Source organism: Rhinatrema bivittatum, chromosome 9 (genome assembly GCF_901001135.1).
Source record: "Rhinatrema bivittatum chromosome 9, aRhiBiv1.1, whole genome shotgun sequence".
Classification (NCBI taxonomy): domain Eukaryota; kingdom Metazoa; phylum Chordata; class Amphibia; order Gymnophiona; family Rhinatrematidae; genus Rhinatrema; species Rhinatrema bivittatum.
This window is the reverse complement of record NC_042623.1, coordinates 28,563,886-28,576,063: the sequence shown is the minus strand read 5'-3', so window position 1 is coordinate 28,576,063 and position 12,178 is coordinate 28,563,886. Positions and strand designations below refer to the sequence as shown.

The 12,178-nt window shown below is 40.8% G+C and overlaps 1 protein-coding gene across 1 annotated transcript in view; it reads right to left on the bottom strand.

Moving 5' to 3' along the window:
- The window catches only part of SND1 (staphylococcal nuclease and tudor domain containing 1), a 1,835,638-nt gene that overhangs the window by 345,014 nt on the left and 1,478,446 nt on the right, over positions 1–12,178 (bottom strand). The window lies entirely within an intron of this gene.

Here is a 12,178-nt window from a genome sequence, read left to right as displayed (position 1 = left end):
GCCCTTTGCTGAGGGCTGGCAGTTGTGAATTCTCAAATCTTTAATAAAGATACATTACAAAACAAATACCATGCATGGACATTTGCCAACTCACTTATTTTGACATCTGCTAATCATCTGCCATGATATTAAACGTGTTTATTGTGTAGTACTGATTGGGTGGGAGGACTGGGTGAACCGGGGGGGGGGGGAATTCAGATTGAAGAACCAGGAAGGTCTCGATGGAAAAGGGCTGGGCGAACTGATGGACTAATTGGAAAACTGATCAATTTCATTTACATGTGCATGTTTTAAAATTGGCTGACTTCTGCAAGATCTACTTTACTTTTGGGCATAAAACATACATGCGAATTAGGTAGGAAAAGTACAAGCATTCAATGCATTGATATATGAGGTTTCAATGCATTGAATGTATTCATACATAAGCCTACATATGTTCATTTTATAAAACGCACGCATATCATGTGCGTGTGCCCCCTCCCCCTTTATCCGGACTGTGAATTTCCCCATGCTTGGTGGGGGGGGGGGGGGGGGGAAATTACCACATGAGGAATTATGTAAATTGTTTTTAACGAATTACAATAAAACAAGTTAAGTTTGCTGTAAACAGATATGATGTACCCACGAATACCGGTATAAAAAAACCCACTTAAATAAATAAATACAAAAATATTTACTAATATGATTTATCTTCGGGCTCATTGCTTGAGTGGAGGATGAGACAGTCCTGCTCACCTCAATACCAAAATTCTGTGCCCTTCCCAAACAACCTCTCACTTGTAGCACCACAGAGCAGATACAACTCATCACACAAGAATAAACAGTATTAACCTTTTTACTAGTATTGTGTAAATAGACAGTAAATCTAATCAGAACATTAAATGGGAAAAGTGAAGTATAATATAAACTTGCAATTTTCTTATTTTATATCAAGCAATGGTTATGGCCTGTTAGCCAGGGCAACCAACATACTCATATGGATAATACAAAAAATAGTGAACGCTAATAGTGAAAGTTGGATGGGGGGAGGCTTTCAAAACTTGTCTTTACCCCTCAAAGGGGGGAGGGGAAAACAGATCTACCCCAATCTCACCAGTTTGTAAAGGGTGTACCCTGTCCCAAACACAAAATAGTGTGGGAAAAACCAAGAGAATGAAGCAGCCCTCGATGGTGGAGCTGGCTAGATGACAAATAGATGAGCACTGCAGTGTATGAAAGGTCTCTCTCTCCTGGGGAGTTTCCCCAAATAGTTTACTTGGTACTAAGCAGAAAGCTGGCCTGGTGTCAGTTTCTTACATAAAGACCATGGTCCACCTAATTTTCTTTCCCAGCAAGGGTTTATGCTTGACGTTGACTGAAAAGCTGAAGCAACTAAGATGAGATAGTGAATTTGGGAACAAAAGGAAAGGAAATAAACCTTTTCCCTCCTCTACTAAAATATTCTTTGTGCAAAGTTTAGATTACTTAACTCTGTTTCTTAGGAGGGTGTTCCATCCATGTGCTCCTGGGCCTGGATATCTCTGGAAAGGAAGTATCTCAGTCTCTCAGCTCATCTTTTCTATCCTTTGTTGGGATTTTACATGTAACTCAGTTATGAAGGAAGAATAGCTGTCTCTATTTCCTCAGAGCGCAGACATCTAACTCCCCCTCTTGATAACTTTCTCTTCAGGATAATAACTGATTGCATGGCTGCCTGATACACTCCTCTCTTCCTGACTCCTGGCTCCACCTCCTGGCTGTCCCGGCCCCGCATATACAGAGCCAGCCAAATTGCGACTTTTCTACCTTAAATGGTCTCCCAGTATTACTATGGTTTCCTCCTCTGCGGGCTATGTAGTGCTGTTCTCTGGGCAAGCTAAACAGTACAACCTTTTTCCCAACTTAACATTGTGAGTGCTGGATACTAGTTCTTGCAGAACATTTATCATTCACAGGAGAGCACACAGGGGTTTTTGATGTATTTTTATATTTCTTTACCTTGGCTATGGCAGCTTGAAGGTGACAGGTCCAAAACACATCACTCAGATCCAGACGCAGCATCATCCACATTATTATAAGCCTCTAACACACGATAAGCTCATGGGACAGGAATCTGGTTTATAGTAGCTTGCTACATGTGGTTATAAAATACTTGCATAGATCTGCTTGTGCACATATATACGCGTATATGCTGCCACGCGCATTTGAAGGTTATTCTCTTGGTGTCCATTCTCAACACTACAGCCCCTTCTGTACCAAATCAATGAGCATCTCTGATACACTCTCTTCCTATGTCTGATACACATGGGCTAACACTGTGCAGTTCTGATATCACCTCCAGAGCTTTATGGAAGTCTGAGACTCTTCCAAACTGAGATGGTCACTATCTTGTTCCCACTTTATTGCTATGCAGTTGATTTACAAATCTACTGCTCCCTTGACTGTATTCTGGTTGATATGGTCAGAACCTATCAATTAATAGCCTTCAGATAGTATTTACCTGGTTGCAGTTTAAGAGATCTGCCCTGAATGCATCTAAAACCAAGGCTCTTATAACTTCTAAAACAGAGATCGATACAGCTGATCTACAGATCACCTTGATGAGATTATTCTCCTTCTAAAGTCCCAAATGAAAAACCTTGGCTGTGATTTAAGATTCCTACCTTAACTCCGAGATCCACATTTCTCAGATCTGCAGAATTACAACCAGTTTGTTTCCTGAAAGTGTTCCTATCCAGTGCACAAATAGAAACAGTTGTGCCTTTACTTCTTTAATCTTCAATAGAGTGTTATTCTCTACTTGCTGGACTTCCTCTAAAGATCTTACATGGTATGTAGACGATAGAAAATATGGCAGCTAGCTAGATCTCTGGCTGCTGCATTAGTGACCATATAATCCCTGTTTTATGCACTCTTCACCGTCTTTTGATATTTTACAGACCCCAGTTGTAGATTTTTTACTTTGTCAATAAAGTTGTGCATCATGAATATTTGTCGGAAAAACTTACAGTTATGTCCCCAGGTGTTATTCATGTTCAGGAGATGGTATTCTGTTCTGCATAACATTTTTTAGGGAACAAGGCTTCCCAAATAAGATTTCTGGCCTCATTTATGTCTCCTCAGCTTATGGAACTCCTTACTAAAGAAGCTGAGGGACATTATCTAATATTTAGATAGCGTTTGGAAGTTAATTTTTTTTTAAAGAATCTCCACAGGAATATTCACTTAACACCATAATTTTTTTTATATGAAAAATACTACATTCTTCTAATCACTCACCATGAAAGATATAATAAGGGGAGGTCTTCATACTCAGCTACTGTAAGCACAACAGTGTTTATTTTATTTATTTTAAATATTTATAACCTGCTTATAATAACTATGTCATGCTAAGCAGATGACAAAAAACAACATAAAATAAAAACATAAAACGTGACTAAAATTTACATCACATACATACACTCACATACTGATTCTCCATAATAAAACTGACTAGACCTTTAATCAGAGATGAAATGAAATGCTTCTTGAAATAAAAAAGTTTTAAATTTCTTCTAAAACAATTTAAAATCTGTCAAAGTTCGAAGCTCTTCTGACAAACTGTTCCAAAACATAGTGTCAGCAATAGATAGTGTACGCCTTCTTGTTTTCCTGAAGTCGGTATCTCAAGGAAATGACTGTTAGCTTGATGTAATGATCTATCAGGAGCATCATTTTTAAATAAAATAGACAAGTAGACAGGCACATTAGCTTGTAAAGATTTAAATACCATGAATATTACCTTCAATTTTCTTACTGTACTGGTAGCCAATATAGGTGCTGAAGCAGTGGTATAATGGTGTCTCATTGTGGGGTAGAAGTAGTGGTATAATGGTGTCTCATTGTGGGGTAGAAGTAGTGGTATAATGGCATCTCATTGAGGGGTAGAAGCAGTGATATAATGGCGTCTCATTGTGGGGTAGAAGCAGTGATATAATGCCGTCTCATTGTGGGGTAGAAGTAGTGGTATAATGGTGTCTCATTGTGGGGTAGAAGTAGTGGTATAATGGTGTCTCATTGTGGGGTAGAAGTAGTGGTATAATGGTGTCTCATTATGGGGTAGAAGCAGTGATATAATGGTGTCTCATTGTGGGGTAGAAGCAGTGATATAATGGTGTCTCATTGTGGGGTAGAAGCAGTGATATAATGGCGTCTCATTGTGGGGTAGAAGCAGTGATATAATGGCATCTCATTGTGGGGTAGAAGCAGTGATATAATGGCGTCTCATTGTGGGGTAGAAGCAGTGATATAATGGCGTCTCATTGTGGGGTAGAAGCAGTGATATAATGGTGTCTCATTGTGGGGTAGAAGCAGTGATATAATGGCGTCTCATTGTGGGGTAGAAGCAGTGATATAATGGTGTCTCATTGTGGGGTAGAAGCAGTGATATAATGGCGTCTCATTGTGGGGTAGAAGCAGTGATATAATGGTGTCTCATTGTGGGGTAGAAGCAGTGATACAATGGCGTCTCATTGTGGGGTAGAAGCAGTGATATAATGGCATCTCATTGTGGGGTAGAAGCAGTGATATAATGGCGTCTCATTGTGGGGTAGAAGCAGTGATATAATGGCATCTCATTGTGGGGTAGAAGCAGTGATATAATGGCATCTCATTGTGGGGTAAAAGCAGTAGTATAATGGTGTCTCATTATGGGGTAGAAGCAGTGATATAATGGCGTCTCATTGTGGGGTAGAAGCAGTGATATAATGGCGTCTCATTGTGGGGTAGAAGCAGTGATATAATGGCGTCTCATTGTGGGGTAGAAGCAGTGATATCATGGCGTCTCATTGTGGGGTAGAAGCAGTGATATCATGGCGTCTCATTGTGGGGTAGAAGCAGTGATATAATGGTGTCTCATTGTGGGGTAGAAGCAGTGATATAATGGTGTCTCATTGTGGGGTAGAAGCAGTGGTATAATGGTGTCTCATTGTGGGGTAGAAGAATTAAGCAGGCAGAGGAATTTTGTAACAATCGTAATGCCCACAACCAGGTCCGTAGGGATTCCCAAATAAAACTGGCTGCAATAATCAATAAAGGCTTTCACAATTGTGCAGAAGTCAGTTTGTTCTAGCAAGAGTTTGAAATGACGAAGCAGCTTTCATTTCAAATATCCACTTGATAAAACAGATTGTAACTGATAACTAGAAGTTAAAATCCAATCTACATTTCAAAGATTCTCTTCAAACACCATGTCCACTCCATTTATTGGGATGGATGGAAGTAGTAGCAGTTTAATAGCCTCTCTTCTCCCCTGTTAGCCCCAATCGATTTATCTTAAGTAATTTTACCTGGCAGGAGACCCTGGTGTGCACCTCTGCGTGCAAATATTTACGCACCGATTTCAAGGTAAACTCCAGGAATGCCCACGCCCCGACCATACCCCACCCCTTTTCTAGATCTTTACAGTTATGTTCGTAGTGGCAAGTACACGCGTGCACGGGCAGGGCTTTTAAAATCCGCTCGGCGCGCACCAGCCCAACTCCTGCGCATCACTCCCGGCTCTGTCGCGTGCTGGGCTTTTAAAATTCACCTTCAAGCTTGAAAGCAAATATTTAAAAAGTGCTGAAAATAAAACAGATCCTTGAGGAAGACCTACTTTGGGCAAAAACGAGTCAGGCACCCGCCTTAACCTGCTGCTGGCGTAACAGATAAGAAGCCACAACAGACACCTTTCCACTGATACCCAATGTATTCAATCTGGAGAAACAAACTGTGAGGCCGATGCAGTATGGTGCGCTGAGCCGAGCGCACTCTTAACCAGCAGTTGGACGCGGGTAGAATAGACGCTAATCAATCCCCTAATGCAATAAGGGGATTAGCGCGTGTTCAACGTGCATCCAACGCGGAGTGAATGTAATAGCGCTCTTCACGTGCAAATGCCTAATAGCCTCATTCGCATGCATTTGCACGTGAAGAGCGCTATTACATTCACTGTCAATGCAAACAGAAAAATGTGCGTCTCAGACCCACATTTAACTGCCATCTATTAATGCCTTCCAGGAGCAGACGTAAATAGATGCGCGCATCAAAAAAGAAGAAAAATTTAATTTAATTTAAAAAAAATTGAATAAATCGGACCCATCACAAAAACAGACGCCGATAAACCTGGTGTTGGTTTTCGTGACCACCGTACGGCAGTAAGAAAAACTGACGCCGATAAACTCGGCATTCGTTTTTAGCGGCGTTGGTTTTCATGATCGTTGCAGCGTGTGGCCCAAACTGCAAATACCGGGTTTATCGGCGGTTTTCGCGTACGGCGGTCACGAAAACAGTTTGGGTTCGTGTTAGCAAGGATGCGCTAGGGCACCCTTGCTAACGCGACCCCCCTTAATTTTAATATTGCATGGCGCCACCCCCCCCCCCTTTTGGGGTGCCATGCGCACGTTAAGAGAGTGGGCACTGACTGTTCAGCGCCCGCTTTCTATGCGACTTTATTGCATCGGCCCCTGTGTGATCAACTGAATCAACGACAGATTGTAATTACGGCTCCTCCAGTGTCTATAGTCTTCCTTAATCATTCACTGAAACTCATAAGGTCTCGCTGCTGTTCCTGGACCGATCATAATGGACCAGGGCCCTAATGTAATCATGCAATACATATAAATCGAGAGACTCTTCAGCAGGGGTTTGGCTGCCATCTTGAGAGCTGTACAAATGAGCAGGTCTGTTTTGGTCACACGTTCTCTTTTGGTATTTGCAGTTTGGGCCATATGCTGCAGCGATTTCAGATAAGTCTTTTATTTGCCATAAGAAAAACATTTTAAACTTGGCAAGTACCCAAAAACTAAGTCTATTCCATGTTACCATTGCTAGTTTTTGGGTACTTGCCAGGTTCTTTTGGCCTGGATTGGCCACTGTTGGAAACAGGATGCTGGGCTTGATGGACCCTTGGTCTGACCCAGTATGGCATGTTCTTATGTTCTTATATAATGAACTTGGTAATAAGATGGAGCTGATGTTAAACCGGGGCAGTGTTAGTAATGCCGTTGTGCTTACAGTAGCCGTGTATGAAGATCTCCCCTTGTTGTTATTAGAAGAGTGGGGTCTTTTACAGTGGAGATTCTCTTTAGTTTTCACTTTCAATTATGGTGGTTTATAGATAGTATAGTTAGTACTTTTTTTTTTAAAGGCAGCATTTAACTAATTTATTCTTAGGGAAACTGCAGTGATAATTTATGTGTGAGGCACTACCAGTTCACAATGTCCTTTGTAGTCTTAATTATGTTCAGTATTTTCTTAATGTTTGCTTATGTCACTAATGATGTAATATGCAACTGGAACATATAACTCCTATGAAATGTTTTATATGAAGGTTTCCATTGCTTCTGTTAAATGTTTGTATTGGGCATATTATGGTGCTGATTTTTATGTATTACGGCTTTATGAGAGCCACATTTTACATTGCTTGATACCCTAGGATGGGCAATTAAATATAAATAAACAAAATTGCCCTTTAAATGAGACTGCTCAATGAGGCATAAAATGTACATAAAAATGCCACAAAGATCTAAAATAAGGGGAGATTCATATTTTTATGCTATGCAATTTGAGATCCTGACCCTTTCAAGCTGGTGTGTTCACAGCCCTGCCTTGGTGTTTCAGACACGTAAACATCATCACGAACTCTTCCTTGGCATGCTGTGGTTTGGAGATCCAGTTGCTTTATTTCTGCTTTACAAAATGAAAGTTATATTAGCTAAGAATAGAAATTGGAGTGTTTTAGAAATGTAGGGAAACGAGTCATAGTTTTCTTTTAAAATAACACAAGCTCCCCATTCTCTTCCACTGCAGGACATGTCTATTGACCACAGTGCTGTTTTCTTGGTTATTTTTCACTCTTCTATCAGCTCTACTGGTCAAGAGAGTCAGAAAAATTCCTGAGACACAGTTTTATCAACCCCTAATCTTCTCTGTGCTAAGGGACAAGCTTCTACACCTCCTGTGTCTACGTTCTCATTCTGGCTCTGCCACTTAATCTTTGTGATAACAGAACATACATGCACAGTAATGACGGCAGAAAAAGACCAAATGGTCCATTCAGTCTGCCCAGCGAGTTTCTTATGGTAGTAAAATGCCTCTCCGTGCAGGTTCTCCCCCCCCCCCATGTTTTTCTTAGGGGTAGTAACTGACGCTCCATGTCAGTTACCCGCAAAGCCTTATTATTAGGGGTAGCAATATTTAAGAACATAAGAACATAAGAAAATGCCATACTGGGTCAGACCAAGGGTCCATCAAGCCCAGCATCCTGTTTCCAACAGTGGCCAATCCAGGCCATAAGAACCTGGCAAGTACCCAAAAACTAAGTCTATTCCATGTAACCATTGCTAATGGCAGTGGCTATTCTCTAAGTGAACTTAATAGCAGGTAATGGACTTCTCCTCCAAGAACTTATCCAATCCTTTTTTAAACACAGCTATACTAACTGCACGAACCACATTCTCTGGCAACAAATTCCAGAGTTTAATTGTGCGTTGAGTGAAAAAGAACTTTCTCCGATTAGTTTTAAATGTGCCCCATGCTAACTTCATGGAGTGTCCCCTAGTCCTTCTACTATCCGAAAGAGTAAATAACCGATTCACATCTACCCGTTCTAGACCTCTCATGATTTTAAACACCTCTATCATATCCCCCCTCAGTCGTCTCTTCTCCAAGCTGAAAAGTCCTAACCTCTTTAGTCTTTCCTCATAGGGGAGTTGTTCCATTCCCCTTATCATTTTGGTAGCCCTTCTCTGTACCTTCTCCATCGCAATTATATCTTTTTTGAGATGCGGCGACCAGAATTGTACACAGTATTCAAGGTACGGTCTCACCATGGAGCGATACAGAGGCATTATGACATTTTCTGTTTTATTCATCATTCCTTTTCTAATAATTCCCAACATTCTGTTTGCTTTTTTGACTGCCGCAGCACACTGAACCGACGATTTCAATGTGTTATCCACTATGACACCTAGATCTCTTTCTTGGGTTGTAGCACCTAATATGGAACCCAACATCGTGTAATTATAGCATGGGTTATTTTTCCCTATATGCATCACCTTGCACTTATCCACATTAAATTTCATCTGCCATTTGGATGCCCAATTTTCCAGTCTCACAAGGTCTTCCTGCAATTTATCACAATCTGCTTGTGATTTAACTACTCTGCACAATTTTGTGTCATCTGCAAATTTGATTATCTCACTTGTCGTATTTCTTTCCAGATCATTTATAAATATATTGAACAGTAAGGGTCCCAACACAGAACCCTGAGGTACTCCACTGTCCACTCCCTTCCACTGAGAAAATTGCCCATTTAATCCTACTCTCTGTTTCCTGTCTTTTAGCCAGTTTGCAATCCACGAAAGGACATCGCCACCTATCCCATGACTTTTTACTTTTCCTAGAAGCCTCTCATGAGGAACTTTGTCAAACGCCTTCTGAAAATCCAAGTATACTACATCTACCGGTTCACCTTTATCCACATGTTTATTAACTCCTTCAAAAAAGTGAAGCAGATTTGTGAGGCAAGACTTGCCCTGGGTAAAGCCATGCTGACTTTGTTCCATTAAACCATGTCTTTCTATATGTTCTGTGATTTTGATATTTAGAACACTTTCCACTATTTTTCCTGGCACTGAAGTCAGGCTAACCGGTCTGTAGTTTCCCGGATCGCCCCTGGAGCCCTTTTTAAATATTGGGGTTACATTTGCTATCCTCCAGTCTTCAGGTACAATGGATGATTTTAATGATAAGTTACAAATTTTTACTAATAGGTCTGAAATTTCATTTTTTAGTTCCTTCAGAACTCTGGGGTGTATACCATCCGGTCCAGGTGATTTACTACTCTTCAGAACTACATTCAAAACCAAGCGACTGTCGTACCCATAAAAAAATTTACTGCTAGCAACATTTTTACAGGGTAAGCAGCCTTCTTGATAATTCAGACAATGTTGCTTGAACTTGGATGTTGAAGCAGCCCTGTGCGTTTTCCCCTAATGTCTGAAATCGGTACCTCGGACCATAAAAGTCGGAACCCAACGATGCCAGTCTCTGAATCCAATTCTCCTCCCCTCAAAGCAAAGCTCAATGCCGCCTTCGGTTAAGGATAGTAGCAACTGCTGCTCCGTGCAATCCCCCCCCCCCCCCCATATGCCTGTCTGTAAATTATATGTGTAGCAGAAAAGTTACCTCAATTCATTTCCATTCCCAAGCCAGCAGAAATCATCTGTATTCGTCCCACGCCCTTTTGAATTTCATTTCTTTTCTCCACCGTTCCATTATTTTTCTTTGCTACCTCTTCCAGGAGGGCATTCCATGCATCCACCATCCTTTCCATGAAGAAATATCCCACGACATTGCTTCTTTTCCATTGGAAGAGATGTGTTTTTTGGTGCATCATTAATTCCTTTAGGGTATTTGAAAGTCTGTATCATATCGCCTGTCTCTCCTCTCTTCCGGAGTTTGCGTATTAAGACCCTTTAGTTTCATTTCATATGGCTTTCCGTGCACAGCCTATTTTGGTTGCCTTTCTCTGGACCACTTCCATTCTGTCCTTATCCTTTTTGAGATAAGGTCTTCAGAACTGAATGCAGTACTCTAGGTGAGGCTTCTGTACAGGAACATTACCACCTCCTTCTTCCTGCTAGTTATGCCTCTCTCTAGACAGCCCAGCATCCCCCTGGCCTTAGCCACCGCGCCTTGTCATATTGCTTTCCTACCTTCAAATCATCAGACACTATCACCCCAAAGTCTCTCTCCTGGTCCATGCATGTCAGTCTTTCATCCACCAACATATATGGCTCCTTCAGATTGCCATGCCCCAAATGCACGACTCTGCACTTCAGGCACTGAATCCCAATTGCCAAACCTTCGTCCTAGGTCACTTCTCATTCTCTGTCCTCCTAGAGGTGTGTCCAACTCTGTTGCAGATTTAACTTTATGACATCCGCAAAAAGAAAAATGTTACCTTCTAATCCCTGCGCAATATCATTTACAAAGATATTAAACAGAACTGGTCACAGAACAGATCCTTGAGGAACTCCACTAATTCTTCTTTCTTTGGAATAGTTTAAAGCCGTTTTTTGTTTTTTTTAAAATATTGCTGCTAATTTATCTGACTTTCTAGAAAGTTCAGGTGTTGAGATACTTGAGCAATCTACATTGTTAGTTTCTTTTATTTCTGAGCATGATGTCAGTGAAGTAATGAGAGATTTTTTAGAAATCTATCCTCATTTGTTCTGGGATAAATGATCTGTATTTTTCCAGATTTTTCCCAGATTACACAGGGAAGGAGGAAAGACTTTATAGCCTTAAGACCCAAAGTTCCTTCTATGGGCTGTTCCTTTGTTTTGAGATAACCTTGTAAGTGTATTATTAGAGATCGTTGCTTCCTCAACAACTAAGGTCCTTTCTAGATTCTAGAAGTCTGCCAACAATGTCCGCTGGTCTTCAGAGGACTATTGTTTAGATCCAATTTACAGAATGTGTCGACCATCCCTATCCAAACAGCAATGTGATGTGGTTGGAGCGCCACATCGCAGTTCTGCAGATCTCCTCCATGGAGGCTGCTCGCAAGTGGCCACCATTGCTACCATGGCTCGAACAGAACTTGATGTGACTATGTGGAGAGTTAACATATTTGACATGGTATGTTCAGAGTTTAGCTTCTTTGACTAAAATCAAGTCTAAAAAAGGCTTTTAAATCAGTGGCTGAAAGGCAGAATATAAATAAATAAATGTGGGTCCCTTTTTATAACATTTTTGCCAGACGATGTTCAGTTTAGACTGCGATTCTTAAATAGTTTCTGTATAATATTATTGTCTATGTTGTATATTATTTTGGTTGGTAGGGCCAGGCTCAGCAATATCTGTTCTCTTCCAAATTGATGTAATTGATACTATGATGTTATGGGGGAAAATGTTTTGATTGTTGCAGAATTTACTGTATGGTTTGACTGGACAGTTAATCAATACATTTATACGCACAAAAAAAAAACCTGTGCTTCTAGCTGCAAGTGCAAAATTGTCTTTTTTTTGGCAAACCATTTAATTTATTTTTGTTTCTCAATTTCATCCATACAGCTGCTGTGGGGGATGCCACAAAATGACAAACACCCAAAAGACCAGCTTCGGCTATGACTATTTACAAACAGCCATTGCAGCAGGGCTCTATGAAATC